Raw genomic sequence first — 7,500 nt, 5'->3', positions numbered from 1 at the left:
ATGAAATACAAACTAACCTTGCTTACTTATTTCAAAGCGAGGGCACATATTTCAGCCTTGTGGGAAAAAACGGACAAAGAGTTGAAATTCCACAAGGCAGTGACAAAAAGCTTACAGCACCTGGTATTCCCAGGCGGTCTCCCATCCAAGTACTAACCAGGCCCGACCCTGCTTAGCTTCCGAGATCGGACGAGATCAGGCGTACTCAGGCCGGTGTGGCCGTAAGCGAAAGGCAATCTCAAAAAGTGGATGAAATTGCATATACTGTAGCCATAATTTGTGGTACAGATTGTTGGATGAAATACAAACTAACCTTGCTTACTTATTTCAAAGCGAGGGCACATATTTCAGCCTTGTGGGAAAAAACGGACAAAGAGTTGAAATTCCACAAGGCAGTGACAAAAAGCTTACAGCACCTGGTATTCCCAGGCGGTCTCCCATCCAAGTACTAACCAGGCCCGACCCTGCTTAGCTTCCGAGATCGGACGAGATCAGGCGTACTCAGGCCGGTGTGGCCGTAAGCGAAAGGCAATCTCAAAAAGTGGATGAAATTGCATATACTGTAGCCATAATTTGTGGTACAGATTGTTGGATGAAATACAAACTAACCTTGCTTACTTATTTCAAAGCGAGGGCACATATTTCAGCCTTGTGGGAAAAAACGGACAAAGAGTTGAAATTCCACAAGGCAGTGACAAAAAGCTTACAGCACCTGGTATTCCCAGGCGGTCTCCCATCCAAGTACTAACCAGGCCCGACCCTGCTTAGCTTCCGAGATCGGACGAGATCAGGCGTACTCAGGCCGGTGTGGCCGTAAGCGAGAAACTATCTCTTGGTGCACTATGTAAAGTCAAAGTGAGCCTGATTAACAGCTGTTGCATTTTCACCATTTAGATAAGCATCTTTGTGTCACTCAAAAAGTGGAAGAAATTGCATATACTGTAGCCATAATTTGTAGCACAGATTGTTGGATGAAATACAAACTAACCTTGCTTACTTATTTCAAAGCGAGGGCACATATTTCAGCCTTGTGGGAAAAAACGGACAAAGAGTTGAAATTCCACAAGGCAGTGACAAAAAGCTTACAGCACCTGGTATTCCCAGGCGGTCTCCCATCCAAGTACTAACCAGGCCCGACCCTGCTTAGCTTCCGAGATCGGACGAGATCAGGCGTACTCAGGCCGGTGTGGCCGTAAGCGAAAGGCAATCTCAAAAAGTGGATGAAATTGCATATACTGTAGCCATAATTTGTAGCACAGATTGTTGGATGAAATACAAACTAACCTTGCTTACTTATTTCAAAGCGAGGGCACATATTTCAGCCTTGTGGGAAAAAACGGACAAAGAGTTGAAATTCCACAAGGCAGTGACAAAAAGCTTACAGCACCTGGTATTCCCAGGCGGTCTCCCATCCAAGTACTAACCAGGCCCGACCCTGCTTAGCTTCCGAGATCGGACGAGATCAGGCGTACTCAGGCCGGTGTGGCCGTAAGCGAAAGGCAATCTCAAAAAGTGGATGAAATTGCATATACTGTAGCCATAATTTGTGGTACAGATTGTTGGATGAAATACAAACTAACCTTGCTTACTTATTTCAAAGCGAGGGCACATATTTCAGCCTTGTGGGAAAAAACGGACAAAGAGTTGAAATTCCACAAGGCAGTGACAAAAAGCTTACAGCACCTGGTATTCCCAGGCGGTCTCCCATCCAAGTACTAACCAGGCCCGACCCTGCTTAGCTTCCGAGATCGGACGAGATCAGGCGTACTCAGGCCGGTGTGGCCGTAAGCGAGAAACTATCTCTTGGTGCACTATGTAAAGTCAAAGTGAGCCTGATTAACAGCTGTTGCATTTTCACCATTTAGATAAGCATCTTTGTGTCACTCAAAAAGTGGAAGAAATTGCATATACTGTAGCCATAATTTGTAGCACAGATTGTTGGATGAAATACAAACTAACCTTGCTTACTTATTTCAAAGCGAGGGCACATATTTCAGCCTTGTGGGAAAAAACGGACAAAGAGTTGAAATTCCACAAGGCAGTGACAAAAAGCTTACAGCACCTGGTATTCCCAGGCGGTCTCCCATCCAAGTACTAACCAGGCCCGACCCTGCTTAGCTTCCGAGATCGGACGAGATCAGGCGTACTCAGGCCGGTGTGGCCGTAAGCAAAAGGCAATCTCAAAAAGTGGATGAAATTGCATATACTGTAGCCATAATTTGTGGTACAGATTGTTGGATGAAATACAAACTAACCTTGCTTACTTATTTCAAAGCGAGGGCACATATTTCAGCCTTGTGGGAAAAAACGGACAAAGAGTTGAAATTCCACAAGGCAGTGACAAAAAGCTTACAGCACCTGGTATTCCCAGGCGGTCTCCCATCCAAGTACTAACCAGGCCCGACCCTGCTTAGCTTCCGAGATCGGACGAGATCAGGCGTACTCAGGCCGGTGTGGCCGTAAGCGAAAGGCAATCTCAAAAAGTGGATGAAATTGCATATACTGTAGCCATAATTTGTGGTACAGATTGTTGGATGAAATACAAACTAACCTTGCTTACTTATTTCAAAGCGAGGGCACATATTTCAGCCTTGTGGGAAAAAACGGACAAAGAGTTGAAATTCCACAAGGCAGTGACAAAAAGCTTACAGCACCTGGTATTCCCAGGCGGTCTCCCATCCAAGTACTAACCAGGCCCGACCCTGCTTAGCTTCCGAGATCGGACGAGATCAGGCGTACTCAGGCCGGTGTGGCCGTAAGCGAGAAACTATCTCTTGGTGCACTATGTAAAGTCAAAGTGAGCCTGATTAACAGCTGTTGCATTTTCACCATTTAGATAAGCATCTTTGTGTCACTCAAAAAGTGGATGAAATTGCATATACTGTAGCCATAATTTGTAGCACAGATTGTTGGATGAAATACAAACTAACCTTGCTTACTTATTTCAAAGCGAGGGCACATATTTCAGCCTTGTGGGAAAAAACGGACAAAGAGTTGAAATTCCACAAGGCAGTGACAAAAAGCTTACAGCACCTGGTATTCCCAGGCGGTCTCCCATCCAAGTACTAACCAGGCCCGACCCTGCTTAGCTTCCGAGATCGGACGAGATCAGGCGTACTCAGGCCGGTGTGGCCGTAAGCGAAAGGCAATCTCAAAAAGTGGATGAAATTGCATATACTGTAGCCATAATTTGTGGTACAGATTGTTGGATGAAATACAAACTAACCTTGCTTACTTATTTCAAAGCGAGGGCACATATTTCAGCCTTGTGGGAAAAAACGGACAAAGAGTTGAAATTCCACAAGGCAGTGACAAAAAGCTTACAGCACCTGGTATTCCCAGGCGGTCTCCCATCCAAGTACTAACCAGGCCCGACCCTGCTTAGCTTCCGAGATCGGACGAGATCAGGCGTACTCAGGCCGGTGTGGCCGTAAGCGAAAGGCAATCTCAAAAAGTGGATGAAATTGCATATACTGTAGCCATAATTTGTGGTACAGATTGTTGGATGAAATACAAACTAACCTTGCTTACTTATTTCAAAGCGAGGGCACATATTTCAGCCTTGTGGGAAAAAACGGACAAAGAGTTGAAATTCCACAAGGCAGTGACAAAAAGCTTACAGCACCTGGTATTCCCAGGCGGTCTCCCATCCAAGTACTAACCAGGCCCGACCCTGCTTAGCTTCCGAGATCGGACGAGATCAGGCGTACTCAGGCCGGTGTGGCCGTAAGCGAGAAACTATCTCTTGGTGCACTATGTAAAGTCAAAGTGAGCCTGATTAACAGCTGTTGCATTTTCACCATTTAGATAAGCATCTTTGTGTCACTCAAAAAGTGGAAGAAATTGCATATACTGTAGCCATAATTTGTAGCACAGATTGTTGGATGAAATACAAACTAACCTTGCTTACTTATTTCAAAGCGAGGGCACATATTTCAGCCTTGTGGGAAAAAACGGACAAAGAGTTGAAATTCCACAAGGCAGTGACAAAAAGCTTACAGCACCTGGTATTCCCAGGCGGTCTCCCATCCAAGTACTAACCAGGCCCGACCCTGCTTAGCTTCCGAGATCGGACGAGATCAGGCGTACTCAGGCCGGTGTGGCCGTAAGCAAAAGGCAATCTCAAAAAGTGGATGAAATTGCATATACTGTAGCCATAATTTGTGGTACAGATTGTTGGATGAAATACAAACTAACCTTGCTTACTTATTTCAAAGCGAGGGCACATATTTCAGCCTTGTGGGAAAAAACGGACAAAGAGTTGAAATTCCACAAGGCAGTGACAAAAAGCTTACAGCACCTGGTATTCCCAGGCGGTCTCCCATCCAAGTACTAACCAGGCCCGACCCTGCTTAGCTTCCGAGATCGGACGAGATCAGGCGTACTCAGGCCGGTGTGGCCGTAAGCGAAAGGCAATCTCAAAAAGTGGATGAAATTGCATATACTGTAGCCATAATTTGTGGTACAGATTGTTGGATGAAATACAAACTAACCTTGCTTACTTATTTCAAAGCGAGGGCACATATTTCAGCCTTGTGGGAAAAAACGGACAAAGAGTTGAAATTCCACAAGGCAGTGACAAAAAGCTTACAGCACCTGGTATTCCCAGGCGGTCTCCCATCCAAGTACTAACCAGGCCCGACCCTGCTTAGCTTCCGAGATCGGACGAGATCAGGCGTACTCAGGCCGGTGTGGCCGTAAGCGAAAGGCAATCTCAAAAAGTGGATGAAATTGCATATACTGTAGCCATAATTTGTAGCACAGATTGTTGGATGAAATACAAACTAACCTTGCTTACTTATTTCAAAGCGAGGGCACATATTTCAGCCTTGTGGGAAAAAACGGACAAAGAGTTGAAATTCCACAAGGCAGTGACAAAAAGCTTACAGCACCTGGTATTCCCAGGCGGTCTCCCATCCAAGTACTAACCAGGCCCGACCCTGCTTAGCTTCCGAGATCGGACGAGATCAGGCGTACTCAGGCCGGTGTGGCCGTAAGCGAAAGGCAATCTCAAAAAGTGGATGAAATTGCATATACTGTAGCCATAATTTGTAGCACAGATTGTTGGATGAAATACAAACTAACCTTGCTTACTTATTTCAAAGCGAGGGCACATATTTCAGCCTTGTGGGAAAAAACGGACAAAGAGTTGAAATTCCACAAGGCAGTGACAAAAAGCTTACAGCACCTGGTATTCCCAGGCGGTCTCCCATCCAAGTACTAACCAGGCCCGACCCTGCTTAGCTTCCGAGATCGGACGAGATCAGGCGTACTCAGGCCGGTGTGGCCGTAAGCGAAAGGCAATCTCAAAAAGTGGATGAAATTGCATATACTGTAGCCATAATTTGTGGTACAGATTGTTGGATGAAATACAAACTAACCTTGCTTACTTATTTCAAAGCGAGGGCACATATTTCAGCCTTGTGGGAAAAAACGGACAAAGAGTTGAAATTCCACAAGGCAGTGACAAAAAGCTTACAGCACCTGGTATTCCCAGGCGGTCTCCCATCCAAGTACTAACCAGGCCCGACCCTGCTTAGCTTCCGAGATCGGACGAGATCAGGCGTACTCAGGCCGGTGTGGCCGTAAGCGAAAGGCAATCTCAAAAAGTGGATGAAATTGCATATACTGTAGCCATAATTTGTGGTACAGATTGTTGGATGAAATACAAACTAACCTTGCTTACTTATTTCAAAGCGAGGGCACATATTTCAGCCTTGTGGGAAAAAACGGACAAAGAGTTGAAATTCCACAAGGCAGTGACAAAAAGCTTACAGCACCTGGTATTCCCAGGCGGTCTCCCATCCAAGTACTAACCAGGCCCGACCCTGCTTAGCTTCCGAGATCGGACGAGATCAGGCGTACTCAGGCCGGTGTGGCCGTAAGCGAAAGGCAATCTCAAAAAGTGGATGAAATTGCATATACTGTAGCCATAATTTGTAGCACAGATTGTTGGATGAAATACAAACTAACCTTGCTTACTTATTTCAAAGCGAGGGCACATATTTCAGCCTTGTGGGAAAAAACGGACAAAGAGTTGAAATTCCACAAGGCAGTGACAAAAAGCTTACAGCACCTGGTATTCCCAGGCGGTCTCCCATCCAAGTACTAACCAGGCCCGACCCTGCTTAGCTTCCGAGATCGGACGAGATCAGGCGTACTCAGGCCGGTGTGGCCGTAAGCGAAAGGGAATCTCAAAAAGTGGATGAAATTGCATATACTGTAGCCATAATTTGTAGCAGAGACTGTTGGATGAAATACAAACTAACCTTGCTTACTTATTTCAAAGCGAGGGCACATATTTCAGCCTTGTGGGAAAAAACGGACAAAGAGTTGAAATTCCACAAGGCAGTGACAAAAAGCTTACAGCACCTGGTATTCCCAGGCGGTCTCCCATCCAAGTACTAACCAGGCCCGACCCTGCTTAGCTTCCGAGATCGGACGAGATCAGGCGTACTCAGGCCGGTGTGGCCGTAAGCGAAAGGCAATCTCAAAAAGTGGATGAAATTGTATATACTGTAGCCATAATTTGTAGTACAGATTGTTGGATGAAATACAAACTAACCTTGCTTACTTATTTCAAAGCGAGGGCACATATTTCAGCCTTGTGGGAAAAAACGGACAAAGAGTTGAAATTCCACAAGGCAGTGACAAAAAGCTTACAGCACCTGGTATTCCCAGGCGGTCTCCCATCCAAGTACTAACCAGGCCCGACCCTGCTTAGCTTCCGAGATCGGACGAGATCAGGCGTACTCAGGCCGGTGTGGCCGTAAGCGAAAGGTGCAATCTCAAAAAGTGGATGAAATTGCATATACTGTAGCCATAATTTGTAGCACAGATTGTTGGATGAAATACAAACTAACCTTGCTTACTTATTTCAAAGCGAGGGCACATATTTCAGCCTTGTGGGAAAAAACGGACAAAGAGTTGAAATTCCACAAGGCAGTGACAAAAAGCTTACAGCACCTGGTATTCCCAGGCGGTCTCCCATCCAAGTACTAACCAGGCCCGACCCTGCTTAGCTTCCGAGATCGGACGAGATCAGGCGTACTCAGGCCGGTGTGGCCGTAAGCGAAAGGGAATCTCAAAAAGTGGATGAAATTGCATATACTGTAGCCATAATTTGTAGCACAGATTGTTGGATGAAATACAAACTAACCTTGCTTACTTATTTCAAAGCGAGGGCACATATTTCAGCCTTGTGGGAAAAAACGGACAAAGAGTTGAAATTCCACAAGGCAGTGACAAAAAGCTTACAGCACCTGGTATTCCCAGGCGGTCTCCCATCCAAGTACTAACCAGGCCCGACCCTGCTTAGCTTCCGAGATCGGACGAGATCAGGCGTACTCAGGCCGGTGTGGCCGTAAGCGAAAGGCAATCTCAAAAAGTGGATGAAATTGCATATACTGTAGCCATAATTTGTAGCACAGATTGTTGGATGAAATACAAACTAACCTTGCTTACTTATTTCAAAGCGAGGGCACATATTTCAGCCTTGTG

The 7,500-nt window shown here is 45.8% G+C and overlaps 24 non-coding genes across 24 annotated transcripts; all 24 read right to left on the bottom strand.

Moving 5' to 3' along the window:
* Positions 1 to 108: 108 nt before the first annotated feature.
* On the bottom strand, positions 109 to 227 carry LOC139403807 (5S ribosomal RNA). The gene has a single exon (XR_011633769.1). It is a non-coding gene; the product is annotated as a 5S ribosomal RNA (ribosomal RNA).
* Positions 228 to 404: 177 nt separating this feature from the next.
* LOC139403805 (5S ribosomal RNA) lies at positions 405 to 523 on the bottom strand. Its single transcript, XR_011633768.1, has one exon. It is a non-coding gene; the product is annotated as a 5S ribosomal RNA (ribosomal RNA).
* Positions 524 to 700: 177 nt separating this feature from the next.
* On the bottom strand, positions 701 to 819 carry LOC139403804 (5S ribosomal RNA). Its single transcript, XR_011633767.1, has one exon. It is a non-coding gene; the product is annotated as a 5S ribosomal RNA (ribosomal RNA).
* A 260-nt stretch (positions 820 to 1,079) lies between these two features.
* Positions 1,080 to 1,198, bottom strand: LOC139403803 (5S ribosomal RNA). The gene has a single exon (XR_011633766.1). It is a non-coding gene; the product is annotated as a 5S ribosomal RNA (ribosomal RNA).
* Positions 1,199 to 1,375: 177 nt separating this feature from the next.
* LOC139403802 (5S ribosomal RNA) lies at positions 1,376 to 1,494 on the bottom strand. The gene has a single exon (XR_011633765.1). It is a non-coding gene; the product is annotated as a 5S ribosomal RNA (ribosomal RNA).
* Positions 1,495 to 1,671: 177 nt separating this feature from the next.
* On the bottom strand, positions 1,672 to 1,790 carry LOC139403801 (5S ribosomal RNA). The gene has a single exon (XR_011633764.1). It is a non-coding gene; the product is annotated as a 5S ribosomal RNA (ribosomal RNA).
* A 260-nt stretch (positions 1,791 to 2,050) lies between these two features.
* On the bottom strand, positions 2,051 to 2,169 carry LOC139403800 (5S ribosomal RNA). Its single transcript, XR_011633763.1, has one exon. It is a non-coding gene; the product is annotated as a 5S ribosomal RNA (ribosomal RNA).
* A 177-nt stretch (positions 2,170 to 2,346) lies between these two features.
* LOC139403799 (5S ribosomal RNA) lies at positions 2,347 to 2,465 on the bottom strand. The gene has a single exon (XR_011633761.1). It is a non-coding gene; the product is annotated as a 5S ribosomal RNA (ribosomal RNA).
* A 177-nt stretch (positions 2,466 to 2,642) lies between these two features.
* LOC139403798 (5S ribosomal RNA) lies at positions 2,643 to 2,761 on the bottom strand. The gene has a single exon (XR_011633760.1). It is a non-coding gene; the product is annotated as a 5S ribosomal RNA (ribosomal RNA).
* Positions 2,762 to 3,021: 260 nt separating this feature from the next.
* On the bottom strand, positions 3,022 to 3,140 carry LOC139403796 (5S ribosomal RNA). The gene has a single exon (XR_011633758.1). It is a non-coding gene; the product is annotated as a 5S ribosomal RNA (ribosomal RNA).
* A 177-nt stretch (positions 3,141 to 3,317) lies between these two features.
* On the bottom strand, positions 3,318 to 3,436 carry LOC139403794 (5S ribosomal RNA). Its single transcript, XR_011633757.1, has one exon. It is a non-coding gene; the product is annotated as a 5S ribosomal RNA (ribosomal RNA).
* A 177-nt stretch (positions 3,437 to 3,613) lies between these two features.
* Positions 3,614 to 3,732, bottom strand: LOC139403793 (5S ribosomal RNA). Its single transcript, XR_011633756.1, has one exon. It is a non-coding gene; the product is annotated as a 5S ribosomal RNA (ribosomal RNA).
* A 260-nt stretch (positions 3,733 to 3,992) lies between these two features.
* Positions 3,993 to 4,111, bottom strand: LOC139403792 (5S ribosomal RNA). Its single transcript, XR_011633755.1, has one exon. It is a non-coding gene; the product is annotated as a 5S ribosomal RNA (ribosomal RNA).
* Positions 4,112 to 4,288: 177 nt separating this feature from the next.
* On the bottom strand, positions 4,289 to 4,407 carry LOC139403791 (5S ribosomal RNA). The gene has a single exon (XR_011633754.1). It is a non-coding gene; the product is annotated as a 5S ribosomal RNA (ribosomal RNA).
* Positions 4,408 to 4,584: 177 nt separating this feature from the next.
* On the bottom strand, positions 4,585 to 4,703 carry LOC139403790 (5S ribosomal RNA). The gene has a single exon (XR_011633753.1). It is a non-coding gene; the product is annotated as a 5S ribosomal RNA (ribosomal RNA).
* A 177-nt stretch (positions 4,704 to 4,880) lies between these two features.
* Positions 4,881 to 4,999, bottom strand: LOC139403789 (5S ribosomal RNA). The gene has a single exon (XR_011633752.1). It is a non-coding gene; the product is annotated as a 5S ribosomal RNA (ribosomal RNA).
* A 177-nt stretch (positions 5,000 to 5,176) lies between these two features.
* LOC139403788 (5S ribosomal RNA) lies at positions 5,177 to 5,295 on the bottom strand. Its single transcript, XR_011633751.1, has one exon. It is a non-coding gene; the product is annotated as a 5S ribosomal RNA (ribosomal RNA).
* Positions 5,296 to 5,472: 177 nt separating this feature from the next.
* On the bottom strand, positions 5,473 to 5,591 carry LOC139403787 (5S ribosomal RNA). Its single transcript, XR_011633750.1, has one exon. It is a non-coding gene; the product is annotated as a 5S ribosomal RNA (ribosomal RNA).
* A 177-nt stretch (positions 5,592 to 5,768) lies between these two features.
* LOC139403777 (5S ribosomal RNA) lies at positions 5,769 to 5,887 on the bottom strand. Its single transcript, XR_011633743.1, has one exon. It is a non-coding gene; the product is annotated as a 5S ribosomal RNA (ribosomal RNA).
* A 177-nt stretch (positions 5,888 to 6,064) lies between these two features.
* LOC139403831 (5S ribosomal RNA) lies at positions 6,065 to 6,183 on the bottom strand. The gene has a single exon (XR_011633793.1). It is a non-coding gene; the product is annotated as a 5S ribosomal RNA (ribosomal RNA).
* Positions 6,184 to 6,360: 177 nt separating this feature from the next.
* Positions 6,361 to 6,479, bottom strand: LOC139403820 (5S ribosomal RNA). The gene has a single exon (XR_011633782.1). It is a non-coding gene; the product is annotated as a 5S ribosomal RNA (ribosomal RNA).
* A 177-nt stretch (positions 6,480 to 6,656) lies between these two features.
* On the bottom strand, positions 6,657 to 6,775 carry LOC139403809 (5S ribosomal RNA). Its single transcript, XR_011633771.1, has one exon. It is a non-coding gene; the product is annotated as a 5S ribosomal RNA (ribosomal RNA).
* Positions 6,776 to 6,954: 179 nt separating this feature from the next.
* On the bottom strand, positions 6,955 to 7,073 carry LOC139403797 (5S ribosomal RNA). The gene has a single exon (XR_011633759.1). It is a non-coding gene; the product is annotated as a 5S ribosomal RNA (ribosomal RNA).
* A 177-nt stretch (positions 7,074 to 7,250) lies between these two features.
* Positions 7,251 to 7,369, bottom strand: LOC139403771 (5S ribosomal RNA). The gene has a single exon (XR_011633737.1). It is a non-coding gene; the product is annotated as a 5S ribosomal RNA (ribosomal RNA).
* Between the last annotated feature and the right edge of the window lie 131 nt (positions 7,370 to 7,500).

This window comes from Oncorhynchus clarkii, unplaced genomic scaffold (genome assembly GCF_045791955.1).
Source record: "Oncorhynchus clarkii lewisi isolate Uvic-CL-2024 unplaced genomic scaffold, UVic_Ocla_1.0 unplaced_contig_1096_pilon_pilon, whole genome shotgun sequence".
Classification (NCBI taxonomy): Eukaryota; Metazoa; Chordata; class Actinopteri; order Salmoniformes; family Salmonidae; genus Oncorhynchus; species Oncorhynchus clarkii.
Note: the sequence above shows the minus strand (reverse complement) of the source record. Positions and strands in the feature narration are given on the sequence as shown.